We start from the raw sequence: 14941 nt of genomic DNA, 5'->3' as shown, positions 1-14941 counted from the left end.
GAAGGGAGAGGCGAAAGGAGAATACAGAGATGGGTTAGACCCGGCGGTTCTCAACCTGTGGGTCGCGACCCGTTTGAGGGTTGAACGACCCTTTCACAGGGGTCTCCTAAGACATAACGGTAGCAAAATTACAGTTATGAAGTAGCAACAAAAATAATTTTATGGTTGGGGGTCACCACAACATGAGGAACTGTATTAAAGGGTTGTGGCATTAGGAAGGTTGAGAACCACTGTTAGAAGAAAGGGCTGAGAGTCACAGAAGGAAGAATTTCTCACCTAGCAGTTAGAATGACTCTCAAAATTGTTCCAATGTATTTGTGTACCTAAACATCAGCTTCTTGTATAGTATCCAGGAAAAACTCATTGAATCAGAATTGCTGTCGCTTGAATCGGCCTCATTTTTAAAATCTTGTTTGACAGGTAAGGAAGTAGAGACAAGACCACAACTTAATTTACAGGGCCCAAAGCAAAATGAAAGTGTTGGTCTCACTGTTCAAAAATTGGTAGGCACTGCCCTGCAGGTGTGGCTCAGTGGTTGAGCATTGACCCATACACCAAAAGGTCTCTGGTTCAATTCCTGGTCAGGGCACATGCTCAGGTTGTGGGCCCAATCCCCAGTAGGGGGCATGCAAGAGGTGGCCAGTCGATGTTCTCTCTCATGGATGTTTCTATCTCTCTCTCCCTCTCTCTTTCTCTCTCTCTCAAATCAATAATAATAATAATAAAAAATTCGTAGGCATTTAATGGCAACAGCTGAGCATTACACCAATCATAGGATGCCAATGAGAGCGGGGCCACTTATGACTACACAGGCTATGTGCCCATGAGCTCTCCTGAGAAGAGGTCAGACAGGTTAAATTATTTGCTGAAGGTGATAAAACTAGTTAGGAGTGGACCTAATCTTCTGATTCCTTGTTTAGTTTTCTTTTTTCTTTTCTTTTGCATTTTATTATTCCTTTATATTCACTTCCTGTTTAGCTTAGAATAGTATATACTTACTCATTCATTATTTAATTTAATAAATATTTCTTGAACACAGACTATGTGGCAGACACCATATTAAGAACTGAGCAAGCAATTATAAGACAATTTTTTTTCCTAAGTACTACTTTATACTAGGTGCAGAAAAAGGACTTTAGGGGGAAAAATCCACTTCTGTAGAGGTCGTGGGAAGGTGGAACTCTCACATACGACTAGTCAGAATTAAATAAGTATTACTATTTTGGAGGGCAACTTGGCCATACAAGACAAATGTCTTCAAACAGGTCTCTCTTCTTCCCTCCCTTTCTCTCTCTTTTTTCTTTTTTAAATATTTTTTTCCTTTAATGATTTTAGAGAGGGAGAGAGAGAAACATCGATGAGAGAGAACATTAATTGGCCGCCTCCTGCATGCCCCCCACTGGGGATCAGACCCACAACCTGGGCACGTACTTTGACCGGGAATTGAACCAGCAACCTCTTGGTGCATGGGTCGACGCTCAGCCTCTGAGCCACAACGGCCAGACCTTTCTCCCTTTCTCTATTCCTTTCTTCCTTCTTTCCTTTTCCTTCTTCCCTCTTTCCCTCCTTTCCTTCTCTCCCTCCCTCCCTCCCTCCTTTCTGGTACCCTTTGGCCTAGAAATAACACTTTTTGGAATTTATCTTAAGGCAGTAATAAGAAATGTGGGCACAGTTACACATACTGAGTGGTTCATCACAGTGATTTTTTTCCCTCATAAATGCCCAAGAATCTGGGTTTTGTTAGGCACATTTTGGTATACCTATGTTGTTAATAAATGACCATTAAAAATGTGGTTTTAGAAGACTATTAACATGGTAAAATGTTTATAATTTGTAAAAAAGCAAGGTTTAAATAATATAGCATGATTTTTTTTGTTTGTTTGTTAGAAAATATATGTTTGTAGCAGATATTTTGGGAAGGACACATACCCAAATGTTAACAGTGATTAATTCTTTGTCATTAGTTTTTCCCTTTGTATTTGGTTATATTTTCCAATATTTCTTTATTGAACATATATCATTTTTATAACAAAAATTAAAGTTCCACCTCTATTAAATTATGAAAATCTGTTTTATTTTTAAAAAATTATTTACTATTGGGGTGACATTGGTTAATAAAATTATATAGGCTTCGATGTACAATTCTATAATACAGCATCAGCATATTGATGTATTGTGTGTTCACCACACAGGTCTCCTTCCATCACCATTTATCTGTTTTCTTAAATGCCTAGAGAAGGGCAGCAGGTTTATATTTTACTACAGAAAAAAGTTAATAATTAAATTTCTTATATCAAAGTTCATGATAGACTAAACTACATGTTCATCATAAGCTTGAAATATTCCCCTTATAGTTAGTTGAAAGGATTCTTACAGGTTATATAATCTGATCTTCCAAATGAGAAATTGACTCTGCAACATCCTGTATAAGCTATATAAATTTACTGAATTTAGAGATGGATTTATTTTATTCATGAAAAAGTGGATCTTAGCTAAATTATATTAAAGAGAAGCCAATTTGGAATCAGAGTACCAATATTCTGTACCTATACCATGGATATTTAGATGTCAGTGCATGGTAAAGGCTTGGGTGTGTTACTAAATAGACACTCTTTGAAAAATCCATCCAAATGAATAGTTGACTTTTGGCTGCTGTACTTGTTATTTAGTGTCACCATTCACCAGAAACTATTTTTAAATGCTCAGATAAAAAAATTAGGAGCACTTCACTCAGAGCACTGTCATAGAGACTCTCCTACCAGACCCTGTCCTTAAACATGCCTCGGACAAGGGGTTCATTCAGAACCTCACTCGGTGACTTATTTTAGGTTTGTAACTGTATGGGTAAATTTTTTAAAATAATTATTGCATTTTGTAACGTAAAAAAGCAACTTTCAAAAATTAGTATAAAATTAAAGAAGCCTGAAAGACACATGCTAAAATAACATAGAAGACAGTCACACTCAAATAATATAGAAACAGAACAGAAAAGTAGTTGCCAGGGCTGGGGAGGGAGAAATAGGAACAGGTCAGTAAAAGTGTACATACTTTTAGTTATAAGATGAGTAAATTCCAAGGATCTAATGTATAACATAGTAACTTTAGTTGATAACACTGTATTGTGTAATAGAAATTTGCTGCGTAGAACTTAAATGTTCTCACCAAAAAAAAGGGGGGCAGAGGTAAATATGTGAGGTGATGGATATGTTAATTAACTTGATATCTTTTTATGTCTGACATCTGTACATATATTAGATCATGACATTGTACCCTTCAATGTCATGATTTGATATTGAAAACTAATTTTATTTCTCAATTATACCTCAGTAAAGCTGAAAGACATAATATTAATAGTCTGGTGTCATTTTTATTTTATTTTTAAATATATTTTTATTGAATTTTATAGAGAGAGGAAGGGAGAGAGAGAGAGAAACATGTTGATGTGAGAGAGAAACATTGATTGGCTGCCTCCTGCGCACCCTCTACTGGGGATCGAGCCATGTGCCCTGACCTGGAGTTGAATCGGGACCTCCTAGTCCATGAGATGAAGCTCAGTCCTCTGAGCCACACTGGCGAGGCTCTGGTGTCATTTTTAAATCCAAATTTTATAAAGAAAAAAATGTAATTCAGGAGAATCATCAACCCCAATGGCTTCCTCTGCAACTAACTCTGTTTCTCTATGTCCTTCCTGTGATTCATCAAGAGAAGTCAGAACCGCATTCATGTCACTTGCAAAAGTTTCTTAAGAGATATAATTATTGTCCTGGCCAGTTTGGCTCAGCGGTTGGAGCCCCAGCCTGCGGACCAGAGAGTCTCAGGTTCAGTTCCCGCTAGGGGCACATACAAAAAAAAAAAAAAAGGGAGAGATATCACTATCTTCTTGAAACTTCAGATTTTTAACAACTTATTTCATCTTTTCCCCCAACACTTGTGTTTTCCTCTCCCGAGCAGCTTCTTTATTTTCTTATTTCTTTTGATTTTCAATGTAGAAAATGTCCATAATTTGTTCCTCTCTGATACTAAGAGTGTTTTTCAGGAAACTCAGGAAAACTCCACCTGGTGGTCTTCTTCCATTACCAATTCATTACCAAAAGGTCCCCATGTTGTTCAACTTCTTCAGTTTCCATCAGAAGTTCAATTGCCTTTTTGTTCCCAATTATACTCACGACTTGGCTATCAGATCTTGGGTTCCTGCTACCTGCAAGTAATTTCATCAGCCACTCTCTCCTGAGAATCGGCCTCTGTGATCTCATACTGGCCTTTACGGTGCATTTCTAGTCTGTCCCCTAGTCTGTCTTTGACAGGTCGTTTCCATTTGAGATGACCTTGCCCCTTTTCCTCTTTCTCTGAGCCTGTTTTCTTGCCACATCGCATGCATTCGTCTAGTTCTTTGTCTTATTCTGTTGTATGTTCTTGAGACACCCCCTTAAATTTCTTAGCAAGCAAATCGTTATAGGTCTTAGATGGTCTGCTTTTGTCAATAGTGCCTTCCATTTCCAAGATACCGAGTCCAGTGGCCACTGCACCTGGATTCTGACAGCACCCCGGATGCTGCTGACCTTCTTCCCTCCAGCAAAAGTGGCTTCTGGCTGCTCTGGCCAAATGTCACATCGGCATGGGTTTTCAAATTAATCATTTTTATTGAAGGCATAAACCTTTCTAAAAATAGGTTACTTAAGATGTTCTAAGAGTTGACCATAGTTTACAGAATAGGCTAAAGAAAAATATGTGGGAAGTGATTATAAGCTATTCTTTACAGGCAATGTACTTGAATTCAGTAGTTTCTGAAATACATGGTCATTAAAGTTGGATTTAAAAAACTAAGTAGGAAAAGAAGAAAAAAATTGTTACTAGTTATTTTTTATTTACAAAGAATGCAAAAATAAAATTAGTTTTGGCTGTTCATAAAAAATAATTTTAAAAATGCAGAGAAAATTGTCTAGAGGATTATAAGAAAATGTTAATAGTACTTATGTCTAGGGAAGAACTTATAATAAAATGGTATTTGATTTCTAGTGGCTGTACCTGCTTTATGTCCCAGATTTCCAAGACAAATGGTTTAAGAACTAACAGTTCTTTATCTTTTAGTGTTTGGTATATAAAGGTGGTTTAATACACTGTGCAATGATAAGGATGGTGGTGAAATTACTTTTCCTTATAAATGACACCAGTAAAACAACCAGAAAAATCTATGTTCTAAAGCTTAGAACAAACTTTCTTATTCTAGAAAATATTCTGAAAGTTTTTGTTCACCACTGGTCTGTGAATTCTTTGAAACCCACAATAATTCCTATAGCATTTGTTATAATTATCTACTTGACCAATGTTGTTACAATGCATTTAGAATGAGTTTATGAGTTAAGAATTTTATCTATGTTATTTTCCTTTTCCCTCAATTTTCCCTTCCTACATGCCAAAACACAAAAACTACACAAACAACTAAATGTTCCTTTTTAAGCATCACTGTATCTTTCTTCTCTTTCTGCACCTGTTACTGTCATAACTAGCTAGTTTATTGATATTAAAGTAGGAAGAGAGCAAAGGGAAGGCCAGACATTATAAGCATGGTCATGTGGGAAGCTTCACCAGGAAGCTGCAACTTTACACTCCTCAAGGAGCCACCAGTCCATTCCCTGCAAATCACTAGGGGAAGGGACCCATGAAATCCGGAGGGATTCACTAGATAAGCTCCTAGTTAAAATTCCCAGAGACAAAGGAACTCTCTTGCCACATGCGCTCCTATTTCACACTTGCTCCGTGACCCACACCCACTGTGAGCCTCCACAGCCACGTGGCCCTGGAAGCTACATGGTCCACGGCCTTGCGGACCCCACACACTATGGGCTGACTGCAGCTGGGAACACAAGCTAACCTAGCCAGATGCTGCACTGGACTGTGCAAATATGGAGTGGACACTCTGGGCAGTGGCTTTGATCTTAGCCCTGCTGAAGATAAAACGAGACCTTTTCCATGGTGGGATAGAGGGAGATGGGACCGTGGAAACTCAGAGGTTTAATTCCACAGAATAAAGCTTTCCATGATACCTCTTCCTCCTGTGGAGGCCTCAGGAAATTCTTGTTCCTGGGGCACATCAAGAGCTCCACTTTCACCCTCAGCAGGTGGGGACACCGAGGACACCCCACTGATAACACACCCAGCTGGGGAAATGGGTGCAGTTTGCATGAAGGTACTGTATGTTGTTGTTTCCATTTGGTTTCTAGTAGTAGTTTTGTGGACAGATTGACTGGTGATTACAATTTTAACTAAAAATATTGACTTTAAAGGCTCTTTTTTTCTTTTTAATCCTCATCTGATGATATTTTTCCATTTGTCTTTAGATAGAGTGGGACGTCAAGAGAGGAAGAGAAAGAGAGAGAGAGGGAAACATCGATATGAGAGGGACACATCAACTGATTGCCTCCCTCATGACCCTACCCCGACCAGGACCAGGGATGGACCGCAACCGAGGTACGTGTCCTTGACCAGAATCAAACCCGTGACTCATTGGTCCCTGGGCTGATGCTCTACCGCTGAGCCAAACTGGCCCGGCTGTCATTCAATTCTTAAAATTCCAGCATTTCAGATACTAAGCATCATCAGTGCTGTCCTCTGGTCATCACTGGACCTGCCTGCCCTTCAGACTACTCCTATTCCAAAATTAATTCTTCCTCCTTCCCAAACCATAAGAATATTTCTACATTTAAAAATACATCTAGGAACTAAGTGGTTCTTTCATAGGTCATATTAAGGTATGAATGACTGATAATCTGCCCTACAACTCTAAAAAGAGATTTTTTATTAGTAGAAAAAAACATCCAGTTAGTAGAGTTTCAGACAGGGGGCAGATGTTTTGGATAAAGGGAACAATTTGATAGCTTGTAGGTAAAATTAAGAGGACTATCCAGCCCTGGCCGGTTTGGCTCAGTAGTTAGAGCATCGGCCTGCGGTCCGGAGAGACCCGGGTTCGGTTCCGGCTAAGGTCACGTACCTCGGTTGCAGTTTGTCCCCGGCCCTGGTTGGTCGTGCGGGTGGCAGCCACTCGATGTGTCCCTTTCACATCGATGTTTCTCTCTCTCTTCCTCTCTCTCCCTCCCACTCTACCTGAACAAAAAATGGAGAAAGTGTCCTCGGGTGAGGGTAAAAAAAAAAAAAGAGGTCTATCCAACTATGGTCTGTTTAGGTTTAAGAATCTTACAAGCACTGGCTGGTTTGGCTCAGCGGTTAGAGCGTTGGCCTGTGGTCTGGAGAGACCTGGGTTCGGTTCCCACTAAGGGTACGTACCTCGGTTGCAGTTTGTCCCTGGTCCTGGTTGGGTCATGTGGGTGGCAACCACTCGATGTGTCCCTTTCACGTCGATGTTTCTCTCTCTCTCTCTCTCTCCCTCCCACTCTATCTGAACAAAATATTTAAAAAATGTCCTCAGGTGAGGATAAAAAAAAATAGAATCTTACAAAAGCTGTAAGATACTTGGCCTCTGCATACAACTGACCCTAGACATATACTACCAAGTACATATTTTAAATCATTTCTTGCCCTTCCTTTAGGCCCATGGTCAGCTCTGTTTCTTTGTCCTTTTGGGAACTGGGCTGCTGCTCAGTTGACAAATGTTCCTAGCTTACATATTATGGATTCCTTTCCCCAGATCCACCCCAGAAAAAGTTGTCTATCTCTGGCTCTAGCCCCTGTCCCAGCTTGGGTACACTGCACCCTTCTAAGATGCTTTTCTTGAACATTCAGCATGATGACCTATTCCCAATCCATGAACTACTATTAGTTCATGTAAACTCCACATTATTGCTCACAGCAAGCTCAGAAATGTTCCACTGACTTCTTTCTTAAGGTCTTTCTTTACAATGCAAATACTCCAAGTGTGAAAAGTACTTTTGATGAATTTACACTGAGGTGTTAGAATTTTTTTATTTTGATGGCCTTTGTTCCTCAAAAGGAACTTAGGCAGGGAGGTTAAAGAACAGAGGAGGGCCCAGCCGATGTGGCTCAATGGTTGAGCGTCATGCACCAAGAGGTCGCCGGTTTGGTTCCCTGTCAGAGCACATGCCCAGGTTGTGGGCCCAATCCCCAGTGGGGAGCACACAGGAGGTGGCCAATCAATGTTTTCTTTCATCGATGTTTCTATCTCTCTCTCCCTCTAAAATCAATAAAGGAAAAAATTAAAAAAACAAAACAAAACAAAAAAAAAACAGAGGAGGGAGGAGGAAGGATAAGTATCATATAAACTGAGAACACCCAAAGACTTTATAACTTAACCAGCTCGTGGTTTTTACTTTGGGGACATTTTAGAATAACATCTGGAGGAAGTTCATTAAATGAGTTTACACTTTAAAAAAAAAAAAAAAAAACCTCACCTGAGGATATTTTTCTATTTATCTTCAGACAGAGTGGGAGGGAGAGAAAGGGAGAAATTGAGAAACATCGATGTGACAGGGACACATTGACTGGTTGCCTCCCACACGACCCCGACCAGGGCGAGGGATGAACTGCAACAGAGGTACGTGTCCTTGGTCAGAATTGAACCCATGACTCATTGGTCCACAGGCCGATATTCTATGCTGATCCAAACTGACCAGGGCAGGAGTTAACTCTTTAAGTGATACTTCTAAGGAACCCAAGGAGACCTATTGTAAATCCTAGGTTTCCAAATACAGAGTTTTTTCTAAACATTGATCCAGACATTTCATGGTATATTTATTATAGAGAGGCAAGCTTTCATATTCTTGATAAATAAAAAAAGGTTTTCTATTCACGTATTTCATGGACTCCGTGAATTCTTTAAAGTTTGTGAAATAATAAAAACTTTTTCTCAAAGCGGGACAATGTTACATATACCTTAGGGCATGCTTGCTATTAAAAACAGATTTTCTCTAAGCTATCTAAAGAAAAGAAAGATGTCTCACAGAACTCAAGGGCAAGAACTATGGCCAAATATCCCATGGGACTGGAACTGACCACTGAAAAGTCATAGGTGACCAAAACAACTTTTGGTACATTTTCCTTTCTCTTGATCGTATCCCCTCCCCCACTGCACAGTCACCATCATCTTTAATTTTTCTTATCTCTCTGTTTCTACTCTCTTTACAGCATAGCTTTCTTCACTCTCCTTTTACATGGCACATCTTATAGGGTTGCCAGATTGAGCGAATAAGAATATAGGAGCCTGTGTTTTACCTGGTAACTCTAAAATCATGCTTCACCAACCCAGTGCCCTCATTTCTCGGGTCTACCTGATTCATGACCAGAGCTCATTTACCGGAGTTTCTGTGTCCTCATTTAAAATTCAGAGGGGAGGATCTAATTAGTTCATCTTGGGCCTGTGGCCAGCCCTAGTGAGTAAGGCCATCTCCATAGGTGAAAAGCATTGTCAGCAAAGGGATAAGTGCTAATGAGTCAGTCCCAAATGTTACCTAATAAATATAAATGTAGGCTATAAGTAAAGCTTGTTATACATATAGAAGTTGCTCTTACAAGTTTGTTGAGTTTGTAGACCAAATGTTTTATTGGTCTTTGTATTCCCTGGTGTCTGGCATCTGGTACTTTATACATGCTGGTAAATTGAGTTAAACAAAAAATTCAAAAATTATTCTATTTCTTTATTTTTTTGAATATCTGAAAATGTGACAGAAACCAGAGCAATTTTCCAGTAGTGGTGTTCTAAGTTCTTAACCAGGTTGCTTTTAGTGGATAATATAATTAAGGATCAAATGGAGAATTCTATTGACATAGTGTAGACAAGAGCCACTGAAAAGCTCAGTGATGGCCCTGGCCCGTGTGCCTCCGTGGTTAGAGCATTGGCTCAAAGACCGAGAGGTCATGGGTTTGATTCTCAGTCAAGGACACAGAACTGGGTTGCAGGGTTGATCCCCAGCCCAGGTCAGGGTCGTGAGGGAGACAATTGATGTGTCTCTCCCACATTGATGTTTTTCTTTCTCTCTCTTCCTCCCTCACTGAAAGCTCAGCAGATATTTCCTCTTCTGCACATTTTACCAAATGGATGTCTTTAAAAATGTATGTATATGTTTTTATTGGTTTTAGAGAGAGAGGAAGGGAGAGGGAGAAAGAAACATTGATGAGAGAACCATCAATCGCCTGCCTCCTGCACACCCCCTACTGGGGATTGAATTTGAAACCTGGGCATGTGCCCTGACTGGAAATCGAACCAGTGACCTCTCCATGCATGGGACAATGCTCAACCAACCGAGCCACACCGGCCAAGGCCCAAATGGATATCTTTTAAAAGTACATAAATTACTCTAAGAAGGTTAATATATTAGCCAATCTCTAAGAGGGAAATTATTTTATTAATATTTCAGATTAAATGCTTTTCTCCTAATACACAATTTTTAAAAGCCTATTTTAATGGATCATTGCTCTTTTATTTTTTGCTTCTCTTTGGGCCATACATAATACTCTTTACATGATGATTGAATCCTATTTTGCAGGTTGCTTTATGCTAACAACATGGGATAAAATCATCTATATTATCAACATCTATAGCACTGATGGCTAAGAGTCATAGTACTAGCAGTCCACTCAGGGTCAAATGTTATAGGAAACAGAGCACAAGAGGGGAAGAAACTGAGCCTGGATCACATGACCTGGGCTGAAAGACGCATGGTCTGGATTTAAATCCTAGCTCTCTTGACGGTTTATTGCAATGCCTTAGGCACGTTTCATGACCTGTCTATGTCTCAGCTTCTTCAAAGCAGGGATAGATAAATATGCTCTGGTCACCTGCCAGGGTATGTGAAGTGTTTTTAAACTATAAAACACTTCACAAATATAAGATGTCTCTTATTGTTTTCTGATAAAAGATGCTTATAAATCATGTTAATATCTAAGAAAAAATGTCATTTGCTATATTGATGATTACTGTGAAATAGAGGTACAAGCTATAAAGATAGCATTATTCAAAGGAAAATAATCCTCTTGAAATAAATATTACTTTTATGTACCATCTTTAAGGGCAAAACTATTCTTATTGCTTATTATTTTTTATATATAGTTTAAGATGAACAGAAAGCACACTATGCTTGGAGGAAATATGAGTCATAACCAAAAAGAAAAATATGGTAACAAAGCACTTTTGGTTACTGCATTGTTTTTGTTGTTTTTTTGGCATGTGCCCCTAACAGGAACCGAACCCAGGACTCTCTGGTCTGCAGGCCGAGGCTCCAACCATTGAGCAAAACCAGCCAGGACTGTTTTTTCTTTTTTTTTAAGATTTTTTTTTCCTTTATTGATTTTAAAGAGAAAGGAAGGGAGAGAGAGAGAAAGATAGAAACATTGATGAGAGAGAACATCGATTGGCCACTTCCTGCATGCCCCCACTGGGGATCGACCCACAACCTGGGCATGTGCCCTGACCAGGAATTGAACCGGCGACCTCTTGGTGCATGGGTTGATGCTCCACCACTGAGCCACACCAGCAGGGCTGCATTGTTTTGGGTTTTTGTTTTTTTTTTTTTTTTATCCTCACCCGAGGACATTGTCTCAATTTTTTGTTCAGGTAGAGTGGGAGGGAGGGAGAGAGAGAGAGAGAAACATCTACGTGAAGTGAACACATCGAGTGGTTGCCACCCACACAACCTGACCAGGGCCGGGAACAAACTGCAACTAAGGTACGCGCCCTTAGCAGGAACGGAACCCGAGTCTCTCTGGACCGCAGGCCGACGCTCTAACCGCTGAGCCAAACTGGCCAGGGCAGGGCTGTATTGTTAAAGGTAGACGTCTTTAAGGGTTTCCCTGTTTGGTTTTCATGCTGTGCCACTTTCTCATCCTCATTTTGTTGGAGAAGAAAGGACATAGCCCCACATAGAGACTTCAATATTGGTACCTACTCTTTCCTCATTTCATTTTTCTCCATGATACTCAGCCCCACCAGTTAATGAAAATGAGAAGGAGCTTCTCCTCGTGACATTGTGGGAAAACAAAGGTTTTTCTGTTGTTGAAAGCTCCCTTTTAGTAATGATTTTGGAACTTATTGGTCTTGTCTATGTTGATTTTTAGGTTCTAACAGAGGCTTGGTATATACATAGATGTCCAATAAATGACTATTAAGTGGATAAATGGATTGACTGTAGCTTGGCTGAATTATATTCTCAATAAGAAAGATAAATATCTTTTTGTTAATTAATTGATATAACTATACAAAAAGGATACTATAGAGAATTTAACCTTGAAATTGTCTATGAGAGGAAAAAAATAAGAAATTGTCTAAGGATGCAATCTCCCAATATAAAGTAGTGGAACAGAATAATATTTAAACAAACACTTGTGGTTGCCTTATTTGGGAACACTTATAAATATCCATTTTGAATACGGATAACGCAATGTTCATATTCTCTTTTATATTACTGATTTTATTAATTTTTTAATCTAAAATTTTAAAGTCAGTTGAAATCATATCCAACCAATCTGAACTGACTTTCAAGTCTACTGTTAACTTGGAAATGATTAACATTTACAAAGGAAAGAAAAGCAGGCTCTTTCCAGGCAAGTTTTATGTTTACAAGTTGTGGGAAGATTGCTTATTTTAACCAGTGGGATTGATCTGGGGTGATGAACTTTTAAAACAAGATGGACTGTGGCCAATTTGACCTAGAGATGCAGAAAATGAATTATGAAAACAAAACACAGGCCAGATAGAGTTGCACAGAGGGGCAGTTTTTAATATGAAATTTAAACACTGGTTATTATTGTTTCTTTTGTTAGATTCATAGATTCTGTAGTTGGAACATTTCAACTAGTTAATATGTCAGGTTTGCACATAAACTTACTGTAGAGTCTGGAGTTGCTCGTCATTTCATGATGTTTTATTTGTTTCATGCTGCTGTTCACTATTATCATCCCATCTTATAGAACTCTGCCCCTTGTTTATAGTGTTAGTTTTCTGTTCTTATGTTTGAAAAAACGATCTCCAATTTGTTGCTTTCCTTTCTGACTTGTCTCTTGCTTAGGTCCCCAGTTTCTGCCTAACTGGTTAGAGGAATACTTCTGGGCTTGCCACTATAATTTGTTTAATCAGGTCCAGGTCATGGGAACAGAAAAAAGATTCTGAGAATGATTTGCCCTCAGCTGAGGTCTGGCCACCCCAGAGAATAGACTTCACAGTATGGGAGCCACAGCATCCTGTCTCAAAGCAGAAGACATGGAGTCCTGAGAAATCATTCGGGGGGGAAAAAAGCCTGGAAATTAACCTGAAAACGGGAAATGTGGGTGGGTAGACTGAAATAAAACATCTGCCATGCATGAATGGCATTTGCAATGGTTATTGTACCTTAGCTCAATTGTGTTGTCTTACTTAAAATTAATGTAATATATCTTTTGCTTCTAATCACATTTATATATCAGTCAGATCTTTTGTTTTGGATGCTACCAAAACTTTTTCTGTAAAATTTTACTAAATTGAGTTTTGGGTTATAATTATAAATTTATTTGCCAAAACAAGATTTCTCTATTAAAAAAAATAGATACAACCTTAAAACAACAACAACCAATCTTATATTATTATACAGGGAACATTTTGACATTTTCCAGAGATTCTCCAGGTATCGAAAATGAAGATAAAACATTAGAATAATGGTACAGTAACATAATAGCTCTATCTTTATGTTTGCTCACTTAAACAATACACTTAGTAATGCATAAAAATCTTTTGCCATAACTTCAACATGCCACTGAGATTATGTAAAATTACATCTAAGAAGCACTTTTGTCCCATTTGAAGCAGAAAAAAGTCCCATAGAAGGTTATTAAAGTTTCCCTTTTTTCTCCCCACAAACTTTTTTTCTTAAAGAATGGCTTGCTCACCCCAAAAGGATTTGGGGGATAATAAAGTTTAATTACTTAAAATGGACAGTGTGGCCCATGCAAATAAAACCAAACTTTGGCTATTGTAATTTAAAATATGCTTGTTTCTATTCGGTTTAAAATATTACTAAGATAAACCTTGCCATATGCACAGGATTCGTGACTGGCTCGTGATTGCTGCAAACCCAGCTAGAACATAATATTTGGAAAATCTGGTCTTTATTGGGCAATGAATACAGTCAAGGGTGGGGGATGGTGTGGTAAGAAATAAGGTTCTCATAACATTCTCATGAAAGTTTAGTGGCCAGAGAAAAAAATAAGTCTTTCCTGTCCTTATCATGTTTGTGCAACATTAAAAAAAAAATTACTGCTCTAGAAATTGTGCAATAGAAAGTAGTCATAGTTAGAGCTTTATAAGATTGCAGTGCTCAGGACACAGATGTCATTTAACTGCGTGCTGACCTACCTGCTCAGGCATGTTTTTGCTGTCCCTGAGTACTCATCAGAAGTTCGGGTATAATTACAACTAAGATTTTAAGTACTTGGTAATGGACATATATGGTATTTGTATAATAACTTCTTTTTTTGTAAAAATAGAACAATAATATTTGTCTCAGAGTTAGGTACATAAGTACAAAACAAATAGCATTTCCTAAAATTATACTTCAAAGTGTAAATTTTATTTTGCCAAAAAAAGAAGAAATTAACTTTTCTACTAAAAATATTTTAATGTGTTTTTATTGATTTTTTTTAGAGAGAGGAAAGGAGAGAGAGATAGAAACATTGATATGAGAGAAAAACATCAATTGGCTGCCTCCTGCGAGTCTCTTACTGGGGATCAAGCCCACAACCTGTTCATGTGCCCTGACCGGGAATCGAACCAGTACCTCTCAGTCCATGGGACAGTGCTCAATCCACTGAGCCACACCGGCTGGCTAAAAGTCCATTTTTTAAAAATCACTAGTGTTGAAATTTATAATATATTAGGTGATCAAGTTTTACTAGAAACTTCTTGTCAGTTGTTGGTTCATGTATGGGTTGCACAGAAACTATTAGACAGAACTTAAAATATGATTTACTTGTTGAGACAGTATCCAAACCGTTTTGCCTTCATGTG

The 14941-nt window shown here is 38.6% G+C and overlaps 1 pseudogene; it reads right to left on the bottom strand.

Annotated features, from left to right (window-relative positions):
- Positions 1-3592: 3592 nt before the first annotated feature.
- On the bottom strand, positions 3593-4636 carry LOC118623366 (annotated as a pseudogene).
- Positions 4637-14941: the final 10305 nt, after the last annotated feature.

The sequence above is a fragment of the Molossus molossus genome, unplaced genomic scaffold (assembly GCF_014108415.1).
Source record: "Molossus molossus isolate mMolMol1 unplaced genomic scaffold, mMolMol1.p scaffold_m16_p_10, whole genome shotgun sequence".
Lineage (NCBI taxonomy): Eukaryota > Metazoa > Chordata > Mammalia > Chiroptera > Molossidae > Molossus > Molossus molossus.
This window is presented reverse-complemented; position numbering and strand designations above follow the sequence as displayed.